Consider the following 13,380-nt stretch of genomic DNA (forward strand, 5'->3'; position numbering starts at 1 on the left):
GTATGCGGGCCTCTCACTGCTGTGGCCTCTCCCGTTGCGGAGCACAGGCTCCGGACGCGCAGGCTCAGCGGCCATGGCTCACGGGCCCAGCTGCTCCGTGGCATGTGGGAACCCTCAGACTGGGGCACGAACCCGTGTCCCCTGCATCGGCAGGCGGATTTTCAACCACTGCACCACCAGGAAAGCCCCAAAACTGTTACTTTTAAGAATTTCTACATAGACACTTTGACGTTGTCACCGCCTGATTGTGTTGTTTGCTGAACAGTCTTTGTGATTAACTTCCCCAAACCTCAGTTTACTTATTTTTATAATGGGAAAAATAATAATGCCTTCCTGATATGGTGGCTGTGAGAGGTCCATGAGATTAAAACTCTTGACAGTGCCTGGCACAAAGAAAATGTCCAATTAATGTCAGCTCTTAATATTATTGGTAAAAAAAAAAGTCTAATAGCTAATAGTCTAATTCTGCAAAAGCATCTCGATATATAACAAAATATTTAGCACATGAGTGTTCGTGTTTGGGGGCTTCAGCCTTTTCTCCTTTATCTGTCATATTTAGGATTATATTTTCATATATTTCTCCAACATCCTTTTTACTAAAGAGATTAAAAACCTCTCTTGATAGTATAAGTACAAAAAAACAGGCAAACAAGATATAGAGATTTCTCCTTTAAATTTTAATATCACAGTGCTAGGCTCCAAAACTTAAGCTCTGTATCCTCTCTCTCAATCCTAGAATACTACAAACCTCCAATCACTATTAAATGACCAAGCTGAGGTGAGCATGAACATTATTCAGTCTGCAGTACTTCAGAGAATGGGACATTCATATTAATCACTAAAACTTAGAGTGTTAGGGTAAGTTTGCATTTCACTTTAAATAACATTCCCTCCCCGAAGCTTGTTATAATCCTTTGTCACACATCTGTCTGGAAAGGATTGTTCCCAAAGACCCAGAGCTGTACACATCAGTTTCAAAGACCTCTTCCCATCTCTCAAAGGAGTTCAGAATGTCTTAATACAAATAGGCTACCTGATGGCCCACCCTAAATCCCAGCATTCCCCAAGGAGCATAAAGATTATACTCTTTCCTAGGATACGTTTTTCATTTGCTATAATAATAAATTAAAACTCCAGAAAAGCAATGCCAGTGGTTTCTGTTGTCAGTTTCTATAATATTAATCTATTTGTTGATGTAGCAGTTTTTAGCACAGAGAGGCCTCATCCCAGAATTCTCATTAATATCAGCAACCCATACACATGAGTACCACATCCAACATTAAAAATTACCTTTGTCATTTTCTTGGTAAACAATAAGAGCAGATTTGATGAGAAAGACATCATCCATATGGTAATTTGATATCTTCAAAAATCAGGGTAGGCCATTTAAATTGCTAAGTTCAATAAAATGCCATTAAAGATCTCTTATTCCCTTTCTCCCCAACCAATTCTGAACCCAGGAAAGAGTTACCGAGAAAGCCTGAATAGTGTCTTGTTTAACTTTGAATCAGATATGGCTCCATTTATTTCTTCAAAAAATGGTAAGAATTAATTAACATTAATCTATAATCACATTGATGGAAAAATTAATGGAAATTTTAATAAAAATATAACCTTAACAGGATTTGAAGTTGTCCTTTAGAATATAAAGCCAACACTTTATCCACAAAGCAACTGGTCCTCTGCTACCAGCTGATGAAATTACAAAATTAACTTCGGGGTGATTCTTCTTTTGTTCTCTATGTATAAGAAAACGTTTTGAGAACTAAAAAGAAAAAGGCATTAAAAATGAAAGTAAATTGAGAATTGATCAAGCCTATTCATTATTCCCATCTCTTTAGAATATATATTTATTTACAGAATTAGGTTTCACCCAAACAAATCTTAGTCTCTTTCCTAAACTATCGGGGCTTTGGTTTGCATTTTTTACACTTATAGTTTCAGAGAAGACTTGATAATCTTAAATAAATAGGTCAAATTATTTTGGATTACTGAAGTCTTGAGAACTATTAAATGACAAGTAGGTTCTTGGAACAGTAAATATTTTTGTTTAAGGAATATTTGCATATATGCTGAAAATTAAGGCAATATCATAGTGACAATTACAATGTTAAACATGTGCTTCCTGAATATAAATAGTCACATTCATTTTCTCTATTTACTATAATATATACTATATAATATTTAGCAAACTAAATACATAGCAGTAAGTTACTAGGAACTTACAGATGAGTGAAAGTTTGATCTTTTTCAATATTTATTGAATGTTTATAAAATTAGATACTGCACGTTTTACAGAATACAATGCTGTGTATAATATAGACTGTTTTTGCCATTGTATTCATTTAGTGCTTATCAATATTCCATTGCCAATCCTGAATGTTAAAAGATATTTTTCCTGGTATTATATCAGCCAGAAATCCTTATCAGAAGGCTTCTTCATAGCTACAGAATAATGACAACTTAGCTTTATAGTGATAACCATAAAGCAAACAAAATATCCTGAAATCCCTTTTAAATTATCGTAGAAAGAAGTAATATAAGAAAACAATATTGTAATAAGTAGACTTTTCTTATATTGTAACAATTTGAAAATTGATAATTCATGTATATATAGTTACTCTCTGCAAAGCAGAATTTTTGATTAACTAAAACAATGAATCCCTGACTACACCTAATGACAGAACTGACAGTCCTAGCATAACAATTAGACCCACTGGTGGACATTCACAGTGATGCAGACGCAGGGATTCTGACTTTTTCCTGTTTATTGTTACAATTCAAATCATGATTATAATTAAAGGTGTTGGTAAATAATCTTGCCTCTTTCTTTCTTTCACCTACCCAATTTCTTGGAAGCAGGCTCTTTATTCCAGAAGCATAAGGAGATGAGAAAAGTAACTGAAAATCCCACTGATTTTAGGAAGGAGCAGCTTTTGTCATGAAGTATTCCTCAGTCTAAATATTTTCTTAACACTGGGCAGGAATTAGCCCAGAGCTGCAGGTCTCCAGGAGCTTGTGGCCCAAGGGGGTCCTGTAGGAGCCAATTTCCCTCCTCAATGGACACTTGAGTCTTTCCTCTAAAAGATGCCCCCTTGTATTATTTGATTCAATATTTCCCATTTTATTTTCTTGCTGTCAGTATAAATTGTGTGAAATCATATTGCAGATGGAAAATACTTGCATACTATAGCCATGATTAGAAAGTAAAACAAATGAACAAACATAAATGAAGTACACTTTGAGAAAAAATTTATACCTTGTATCTAGAAACTAATAAAAATCTGATATTGACAAAGCCACACAATACAATTTAGTTGGTTAAAGAGTTTGTGTATGTTCAAGAGCTCCTTCCTTTATATCAGTGATTCTCAAGTGGGGAAATATTTTTGACTGTCACAATCCTCTGGGGGTTGGGTACTGTAGAGGACAATAGTACTGCTAAACATCCTACAATGCACAGGAGAGTCCCCACAACAAAGAATGTTCCAGCACAAAAAGATCAATAGTGCTGAAGTTGAGAAACCCTTCTTTCTACCCAGTGAAATTTGGCTAGATCCCACTTAATATAATTTATCTTTAATTCTCTGTGTCATCTCTTTCTCTACTAGATCCAGATGAAGAAAAAAATATATAATGCAATATATTTCCTCAAAATGCAAGCACTTATGCACTACTTATTTTGCATGTAATATTGCTGTGCCTAAGAGTACACAAAAATACCAGAAACAGTTGTTCAGTGTTCACCACTGTCAGCACTCTACCACAGATACCCCATCTGGTGCAGTCTGATATGGATAATAACGGTGGAGTGTTCTTGCTGTCTTGACTGTAGTCATTACTGTGATGTTATTTTAGGACTAAGTAGTGTTTGCCCATTGGACCATAAAAGTGTGTCATGTAAATACAGGTTTTAGAACACACAGTAGTCTGTCCATGTGTAGGAACATGCAGAAAAAACCTTCATAAAATGCTATTTAATAGTATTTGTTGGTCATGTGAAGTAATTCCTTTTCAAAGTTAAATCACTTGGAAAAAAAGGGGCTTCTCTTTTCAAGGACCCCGTAAGTAATTATACTGCATTATACATCATTCAGATGTCAATGCAAATTTTGTTTCTAAATGGAAGGAGTTTTGAATGACATGGTACCAAGCAAATGTCCAACATTAACCAAACCTTTTATTTATTTATTTACTCTCACCTGAATTGCTCTTTGAAATTGAATTGGGGGTAGAAGGTTAGTATTTATGTAGCCAGCAACCTCATATTTGACACTTTATCCTAGAATTAAATCCTAAACATCAAAATATCTCATAGAAAAGAAATTCCAAATGACAACAACCTTCAAAAAAATCCTTAACAACAGTTGAGACATATTTCTCTGTGGATATCATATTTATATTTACAGCAGAAAAATAAAATGGAAAATATAAAGGTCTAAAATGGTATTTTGAATCATACATAAAAGTATATACCTAGAAGTATGTGATTATATTGTTGGAAGCTTGAAATCTATGCTTTGTTGACCTATTTTTTTCATTCCTATAATAGTGATGAACATCTTCTTACTGAGATAAATTTATAATAAGGACAGAGAGTAAAATTCATAGTTATGTAAAATAAAATTGTCCAAACTGGACAAAGTGACTTGATGATATACAGAACAATCAGAGTTATTAAAATGGTGGGTGGCCTAGAGACCCTCAGATGCTTCTCAAAAAAATCATCTTGACAGTTAGGATGAAAATCTTACAAAATTAAGTTTACATGCCTTCTAATATTCACAGGCATTTTAAAATTTAGAAACAATTCTAGAGAATTATTGGAATTTTATTTTTCAAAAATAAAATAAACAAATATTCATAGATGTTCATTAAACTTGGATTTTATTTAATTCCAATATTTGAAGAAATATATATGGAAGAGATATAGATAGATAGATAGATAGATAGTTAGACAGATAGATAAGCTTTTCTTTTTTACTTTTCCAGATTTCCCTCCATCATTTAAAAGATTGTTAAACCCACATTTGACTTCATTAAAAATATTTTGATCAAACCAGCAAATCAAATGCTTCAACATTATTACTCAGTTCTCTTCTTTAGGTGTTTAATTGAAAGGAAAATGTCATATGAATATCAATTTACCTGAGTCATGACATATTTCTAGTTATATGAAATACTGACCAGTTTCATGAATGTCTATAACATGCATAAGTTTTAAATTCTCTGATGTTGTCACACAAGAAAAGATTGCTGATAAGAATTTGACTCAAGACCTACTCAGTAATATGATAGTGATAGTTTACCTGTCTCTAAATGGATCTTCTTTCATTAAAGAAAAATACCAACCAGTGAGAGCTGAGACTGTGGGTTCTAAATCAAGACTGACTCATTTAAATTCCAGTCCACAACTTGCTGTCTGTGCATCTTCAGATAAGTTAAGTAACCACCTGTGATTGTTTCCTCATCTCTGAAATGGTGATAGTAAGAGCACCTGCCTCATAGGACTGTTATAAGGATTAAATGTTTTAATACATGTGAAGAGTTTAGAACAGTGCCTGGCATATAGCAGCACTATGTAAAAGTTAGCTACTTTTGGGCTTCCCTGGTGGCGCAGTGGTTGAGCGTCCACCTGCCGATGCAGGGGACACGGGTTCATGCCCCGGTCCGGGAGGATCCCACATGCCGCGGAGTGGCTAGGCCCGTGAGCCATGGCCGCTGAGCCTGTGCATCTGGAGCCTGTGGTCCGCAACGGGAGAGGCCACAACAGTGAGAGGCCTGCGTACCGCAAAAAAAAAAAAAGTTAGCTATTTTTGAAATATTATTAACCTCTTTTCTTCATTTAAAGAATAAATGTGTGATCCTTGAGTAGAGCTGTAAGTTTTTCATGGTGTGTTTATTATGTGTACCAGAATAAGTGATTGCAAGCAACCTGGGGTTCAGACGTGAACATTTTTCACTACACTAGTAAAAACACCAGCCTTTGCAAAGAGATGAAAAGAATTAACTTTAGTGTTAAAGTCCTAGTGAAAATTTCCAAAATATGCCTTAAGTAATATTCAGGGTTTTATTTCCCAAGATTTCTATATAATAGGAACATGTAATAATTAACACAAGAGCAAAGGTACATAAAGGAAAAAAAGCACATGAATTCCACTTTATGAAGTTCAATTCAAGGTATAAGGACATACATAAATATTAGACTCGTATGTGTTTGTTTTCTGTGTGATTTATCAAATATACTCTCTTTTCCACTAATGTCCTTACCTAATAGTGCTTTCCTAGAAAATAGGTGAGTCAACTGGCCCAATTGTAAAATTATTTGAACAATATTGAATATCCCAATTTTATCTGATATGCATGGGGTAAGACCTAATAGAAGCACTTTCATAAGAGCTGAGGTCATTTTAAGATTTACATTAATGTTAAGCTGCTTTATCTCTAGGTAGCAAATAGTATAATAGTCAGAACTTAACAGACCCATCTTTTTTTTTTTAACATCTTTATTGGAGTATAATTGCTTTACAATGGTGTATTAGTTTCTGCTTTATAACAACGTGAATCAGTTATACATATACATGTTCCCGTATCTCTTCTCTCTTGTGTCTCCCTCCCTCCCACCCTCCCTATCCCATGCCTCTAGGTGGTCACAAAGCACCGAGGTGATCTCCCTGTGCTATGCGCTGCTTCCCACTAGCTATCTGTTTTACGTTTGGTAGTGTATATATGTAACAGACTCATCTTTAACATGACCTAATAATCTGGTCTCCTGCAGCCTCAGCAACCTAATCTTATGCTCCTTCTTCCTTTACTCACTAATCTCCAGCCACACGGGCCACTTTCCAGTTTCTCAAATGAACTAATTCCTTTTTTTCCACAGGGATTTAAAACAAATGCTGTTCCAACTACCTAGAATATTCTTCCTCCTTTTTTTCACCTACTCAACTTGTCTCTATTGGGACAAAATTTGAACTGTCATATCTCTCAACCTCTAAAACAGATTTTCTTCTCATTATCTTATATCTTCATGTACTTTTTGTATGTAGCATTAATCCAATATTGTGGTTTATTACTTCTTTCAAGTCTTCTTCCTCTGTAGACCACAACTTCCCTGAGGACTTGGGCCTTGCTGTGTGTTCATTTCTGCACCCAAGTAAAATAACATTGATGCCGTCACCTCAACAAAGTATGGATTGACATCCAAGTCTTCTAACTTTTGACTAATTTCGAATAGTCTGCTTGACAATTCCACTCAACATGGCCCAGAAAGGCGTCTTGACCTGCTCCCATCCTGCCTAGATTCTCCACTAGTGTCCTCATCTCTTAAAAGTATAATTTTATCCACCTACTGGCCAAGCCAGAAACCTGGAAGTCACCTAGATATTTCTCTTTTCCTCACTCCCCAATTCCAAGCCATCTAAGTCCTGTCATCTTTATGCACTAAATGTATGTAAATATGTCCACATCTCTTCTCCACAATTGCCACATGTATCATTCAGGGTCCTGCCAGGAAAGTGTGATCTGCTCAAAGTGGGTAATGTAAAAAAAAATTTAATAAAATCATATTTAAAAGACATTTAAGAGGTATGATAAGGTTTGAGGAAACCAACCAGAAATATTTTAAGACCCCATGGCTGGGAGCAACAGGAAGCTGTCAACAGTGTAGGCTGAAGAGACAAGGGGAAGAAACAGTTACCAGAAACTAGAGAGGATAGCTCTGTGATGAGTGCTGTCTGAGGTAATCTGTGGCCTTTGACAGAAGAGTAGGAGAAGTCACGACAAGGAAGGAGCAGGGGTAATAAACACCCAACCTCGTTCTTGAGGTCATCTTCCAGTCTTAGGCAGGTATCTCCCATTAGCTAAACCAAAGTGGAATTTAGAAGACAAAAGAACCCCTTGATGTCATTTATGATTATCAGCATTTGGGAGGCCGTAGGACATGAACAGAACAAACAAAATAGTCCACACCCCATTTTTCTCCTAGCCTCTGTTATTTCTTACCTGAGCTATTGCAATGGTCTACTAACTTGTTTACCTGCTTTCTCTCTCATCACCCTTTATCCTCAATTCATTTTCTACACAGCTCATAGTTCTTTTCTTGCAATGAAACCTGTGTCAAGTTTTTTCTTCTTAAAATATCTCTATTAGTATGTATTTCTTTACACTCCCAGATTCCTTGTTTTAAAATTATGAAACATTTATTATAAAGGTTAACTTTCTTTACTTTTTTCCCTCCTAGACTGAGTTCTGAGAAGGCAGGCATCACCTGTTTTCATCTCTCAGTCTCTTATCAATATGACTAGAACATGTACTAAATAAATGTTGGATGAATTAATGGATTTCAGAAGGTAGACCTGTATTATTTAAAGCTTCCCAGGTGATTCTAGTGTTCTAGATTTTTTTAAAAAATGCTTATTGAAATAACCAATCTTCTAATGATCTAGATTATAAAGAGAATAATTAGTAAAATTAATTCTTACCTATTTAATTCAGTTATTACATGTTAATTAAGAATTCAAAATGTGTTCATGGAATGTGTTCCTTTGCTAAAGGCTGCCTAAGTCTTTTTTTTTTCCTGGTCTTTTTTTTTTTTTTTTTTTTTCTTTTAGATATCAAGTTTAACCTTGATTAGACCAACCAAGTATTTCTCTCTTTTAGAGCTCAGACATGAATGACTTTATGGATTCACATCTAATCTTGCATTTGAGGAGAGGAAATATTTCCCAAGGAAGTGCTTTAATTCCTTCTCATTATCTGATACTATAAAAGAATAAATTCTTTTCTACAATTTAAACATTTAATATTTTTGTATATTTAAGAACTGCCACAGGAATGAGGTCATTTCACTGAGTATTTTAATGTTAATTTGCTTTTTCCTTGGATCAGAGGCCCTGGAGGTTCTACATACCTGGCTATGATCTTTTTTCATTTCATTTCTGATAAATTTTCTGTTACTATCTTGCTTTCATCTCATGTGAAATCCCAATTTTTTTAATGTGTATTTAGATGTTTATATACATTTGATATGCAGCTGCCTGTTCTAGTGCCGAAGCATTTCCATTTCTCGACACATCCTCCAACACCAATTTTGCCAAAGAATGCTCATATTTCAAAATCTACTATTTTAATAGATAAATAATAATAAGTTAGTTAACTGCTCTATCATTTGGGGGCATGAATAAGTCTCATGATTTCTAAGTACTTTTGATGAAATTATTTCAATAAACTTGTGTGATAATTAAGGAATATGTTATATGCATGGACATATACATGTCTGTAAAGATACTTTTGTGTAAGCATAGATCGAGATAAATAATGCTATACATTTTATTTTATTCCTTAAAATATGAAATATAAGTAGAATCCCTAATTTAAAATGAAATATAAGTAGAATCCCTAATTTACTGAAAATAATTGTGTAAAAAGAAATTTGTTAAATAAATATCTTATCTTCTGCATATAACTTTGAAAGGAACACTAGCTGTAACTCTCCTCTCCAGTATTTCCATTAGCCGACTGCCCTCCCCTGTGTGTGTATGTATTAACATCTATCCTAGGTTGTAATCAAATATTTGTTTTATTAATTACTCTTAGAGGTTGCAAACCTCAAGGTACATATGAAGCTGTAGTAGCATGTCTTCATTAATTTATAAAACTTGGGTTATTTCTCTGTTAGGGTCCCCAGTAGGTGACTTCTATACTTAAACTGAGACCACTAAGATTTCCAGAAACATTTTGATCCCAAATCCTGATTCTGAATGATTTAATTCCTACCTCCTCTTAAATGCAGCCAACATTAATATCTTCTGTTTCTGTCCCCATTTATTCTACTATATATTTAAGGGTTAGATCATTTGGTTTATTCTGTAGTCCCCTAATTGAATTGAAGCCTGTCCCTCTTTTTCAATATGATTGTATTTTCCACAAAGGCAAGACAATGTTTATGTCTCTTACATCTCTCACAATTTGTAGCACAGTTCTGGACATGAATAAATATTCAATAATTACACAATTATTTATTCCATTTATTTATGCAGTCCCAACTGATTATTAACAAATATTATATAGTTCATTTAACAGTGCTAGAGGTGATAAACTAAAAGCAAATTTTAAGGGAAAAAAATTAAGAATTATTTATTTAGAAGATCTATTTTGCCAGGTCTTTACTTGGTATTAAATGTGATCAATATACCCTGACTGAAAACGGGAGTAGTGAGATTACTATTATTCCGTTAGTTATTCCTGTAGTCAACTTCCTGACTTCAAAAGTGAAAGGAAGTAGAATCCTGAAGCCAGGTACTGCAGGGAATTTTGGAATAGAAGACAGTCACTCCATCCTGCCCTACCCACTTGGGCTGCACGGGTAAGGATGAGTGAGGAGGGCGGCAGCTTCCAGGTAAAACACGGAAACTCCAAACTGTGAGTTTTAATTTTACTTGTGTTACCACAGACCTGATTAAAATTTTATATTTATAAACAAGTATTTATTGAGTATTGTTAAATTAAGGCACTGAGTTAAAATTATATGGGGTATAATATTATTTTTCTCAATTTTAGATCCTTTTGACCCTACAGATATTTGAAGGAAAAACTGTTTTTATCCTTAACCTGATCTTGATAAAGAATAAGTAGTGGGGCTTACCTGGTGGCGCAGTGGTTGAGAGTCCGCCTGCCGATGCAGGGGACACGGGTTCATGCCCCGGTCCGGGAAGATCCCACATGCCGCAGAGCGGCTGGGCCCGTGAGCCATGGCCACTGGGCCTGCGCGTCTGGAGACTGTGCTCCGCAACGGGAGAGGCCACAACAGTGAGAGGCCCGCGTACCGAAAAAAAAAAAAAAAGAATAAGTAGTGGCATATCTATCTACATGGCCTTTTATCTGCAAAATCTGCACCACAGTCTTAGGTAATCCACTGTGTCTTAAAATAAATCTAAGTATTAAGTCCTGGGGAAAAACAACATTTAGGAAAAAATGCTACAATATAGCGGCTAACGTTAATAATTATTAATACTCGCTTATCTACAAGTGCTAAAAGGAAAAGGTTTTCCAACCATTATAAGATGTTACAGTGTTAATCTACATTTCAATAAAATATTTAAAGGCAATACTAGAACTGTCAAGGACCTGCTCTGAAGCTTGAGAGAAACCTATGAAAGAAAATGTTGACAGTTTCATTTTACGTGACATGAAAGCATTATTTTATCAAGAAAATGTTATTAGATCCTCAGACATTCGAGCATTTCCCATTGCAGATTCTCAGAAAGTTCCATAGATACTCTATAGTATGTGGTGCTAGAATATTACCTATGAAAAATATCCTGAGATATAAAATTAAGGAAGTGATCTGAATAATCAAGGTTCCCTATATTTCACTTGCTTCTATCAGAAGATTACAGCAAAGTCTGAAGTTTTGAATAAGGGGCACTAATATCTAAAAATCCAAAGTGTAGTGAAGGAATTTGGAAGGAGGGAATCTAAAAGTATATGCTCAGTTATGTTTAGATGTTTGTTAAAGATTTGTAGACTGGGAGAGTCACATCTTAAGCAACCTTTGAATTTTACTATATAAACTTGGTAGGGCAACACATTCCTGATCCTGATGCACTCTTAAAAATGAGAAAAGCTTTCCCAAGCCAGCAAATAATTTGTGTTACCCAGATAGCCTGGATTTCTAAAAATTTAGGCATAGATAAGTCAAGATAACCTTTAACTTCACCTTATTATTTTGGACTCCTCCTTTTCTCCTATTCTATTGCATATTACAGTGTTTCCTAAGGTATAGCAAGCTTATCATTGATAGTTGAGAAGATGAGTTGGGGGAATGCATGAACAGATTTTATTATTTAAAAATAGAAGTAGCTAACATTTACTTTAACATGCATTATATGAAAAAGAGTCAGTGTGTTAAAAATCTTAGATATCATTGTTTGGGAATAAAGGCAATATATAGGTAATATAAATATTTAAGATTTTGAAAAAGAGTTGATTTAAAGGAAACTATCAGGTAAACACTAGTATAGGTGGTACATAACTGTGGCAAAAACAAAGGTGGGACAGAAATGTCTAAAACTGGGAAGACACTGTCCATGGTACTCATCCTTCTCAAAGACATGTGATCTCATTGTGAACCCAAATAAATGGATCATCCTTTGAAACGTTCTAATATTTCCTTAAGGATATCTTCAACCACCTCCAATGACTGTGTATTACAAACCAAGAGTTCTACCACATTAAGTCTGATGTCAACTGCTATGTGATAGGAAATGACGCTAGTGAAATATTTTGTCTTTCATCCTCTTCATCACTGAAAACTGTTACTTTTCCCTTCTGTGCTATGTAGCTCTTCTTTTCCATCATGGTCTTTCTTTCATTTTTAACCATTAATTAATCAAAAGTGCAAGGACAAGGAATTTTATTTATTTATTTTAACAAATCCATTTCTCTAACTTTTAAATTATTCACATTACAGAATTGAACTGAAATTTATTAACATTCACTCTTAAATTCCTTATCTACAAACAGAAATAAAGTTCATAAACCCCAATCCCAAAATAAGACTAAAAGCAGCAAAAAGCTTATGAAACTAAATATGGATCCCAGCATTAAAACCTGAACAGAGAATGTAATTTTTAAATTCTTAATGGATGATAAAGTTGTATAAAAACTGAAAACTTACAAATTATTTAACACCTGGAATCACTGACCAGAAATTACACAGTTGGATCCTGAGCAATCAAACAGCAGAAGAGGGTCATGAGGACACCTACACTGTTCTACTTGCACCCCATGCCATTCTCAGAGGAGAGCCTGACATTGATTAAATATTGGGTTAGACTAATACTGGCAGCAGAACCTGATAGTAACCTGCCTACCAGAAGAGGCTTCCACTGGATTGGCAATTTTGATCTTGGCTCTGGACATCTGGTGGATCTCATGTTGGTGCGTTGGTGTATGATTATGAAGCCAAATTAAGTTATTTGGAATGGTGAGTTCATGGGTGGTTTGAGTAGATGCACCCAGACTTACCCAATAACATGTGTTGTCCTTGAATCAAGTAGGCATCCAGAGGTGTATCTCACTCCCATATCCTTCAACAACTTTCCATGTACATTCTGACTCCTACGAATAGCTAACATACAGATTAATCTTCAAAAAAATACTCTTCTGCTGAAGCTCATTAAATACACTTGTTGACAGTACTTGCTATATTCCAGGCCCTATGCTAAACGCACAGATTATCTCATTTACATCATCACCTTACCAAGCCTACTAAATACAAATGAGGAAACTGAGACAATAAAAGGTCAAAGGTCAAGTGGTCACCCTGAGAGACGCTTGATCTGTTTTCAGAACCCATAGCTTTTGCCATTGCATGCA

At 35.0% G+C, this 13,380-nt stretch overlaps 1 long non-coding RNA gene across 1 annotated transcript in view; it reads left to right on the forward strand.

Moving 5' to 3' along the window:
* LOC307187643 overlaps positions 1-13,380 on the forward strand; it is a 472,947-nt gene that overhangs the window by 225,451 nt on the left and 234,116 nt on the right. The window lies entirely within an intron of this gene.

This window comes from Stenella coeruleoalba (assembly GCF_951394435.1).
Source record: "Stenella coeruleoalba genome assembly, chromosome: 6".
NCBI lineage: Eukaryota > Metazoa > Chordata > Mammalia > Artiodactyla > Delphinidae > Stenella > Stenella coeruleoalba.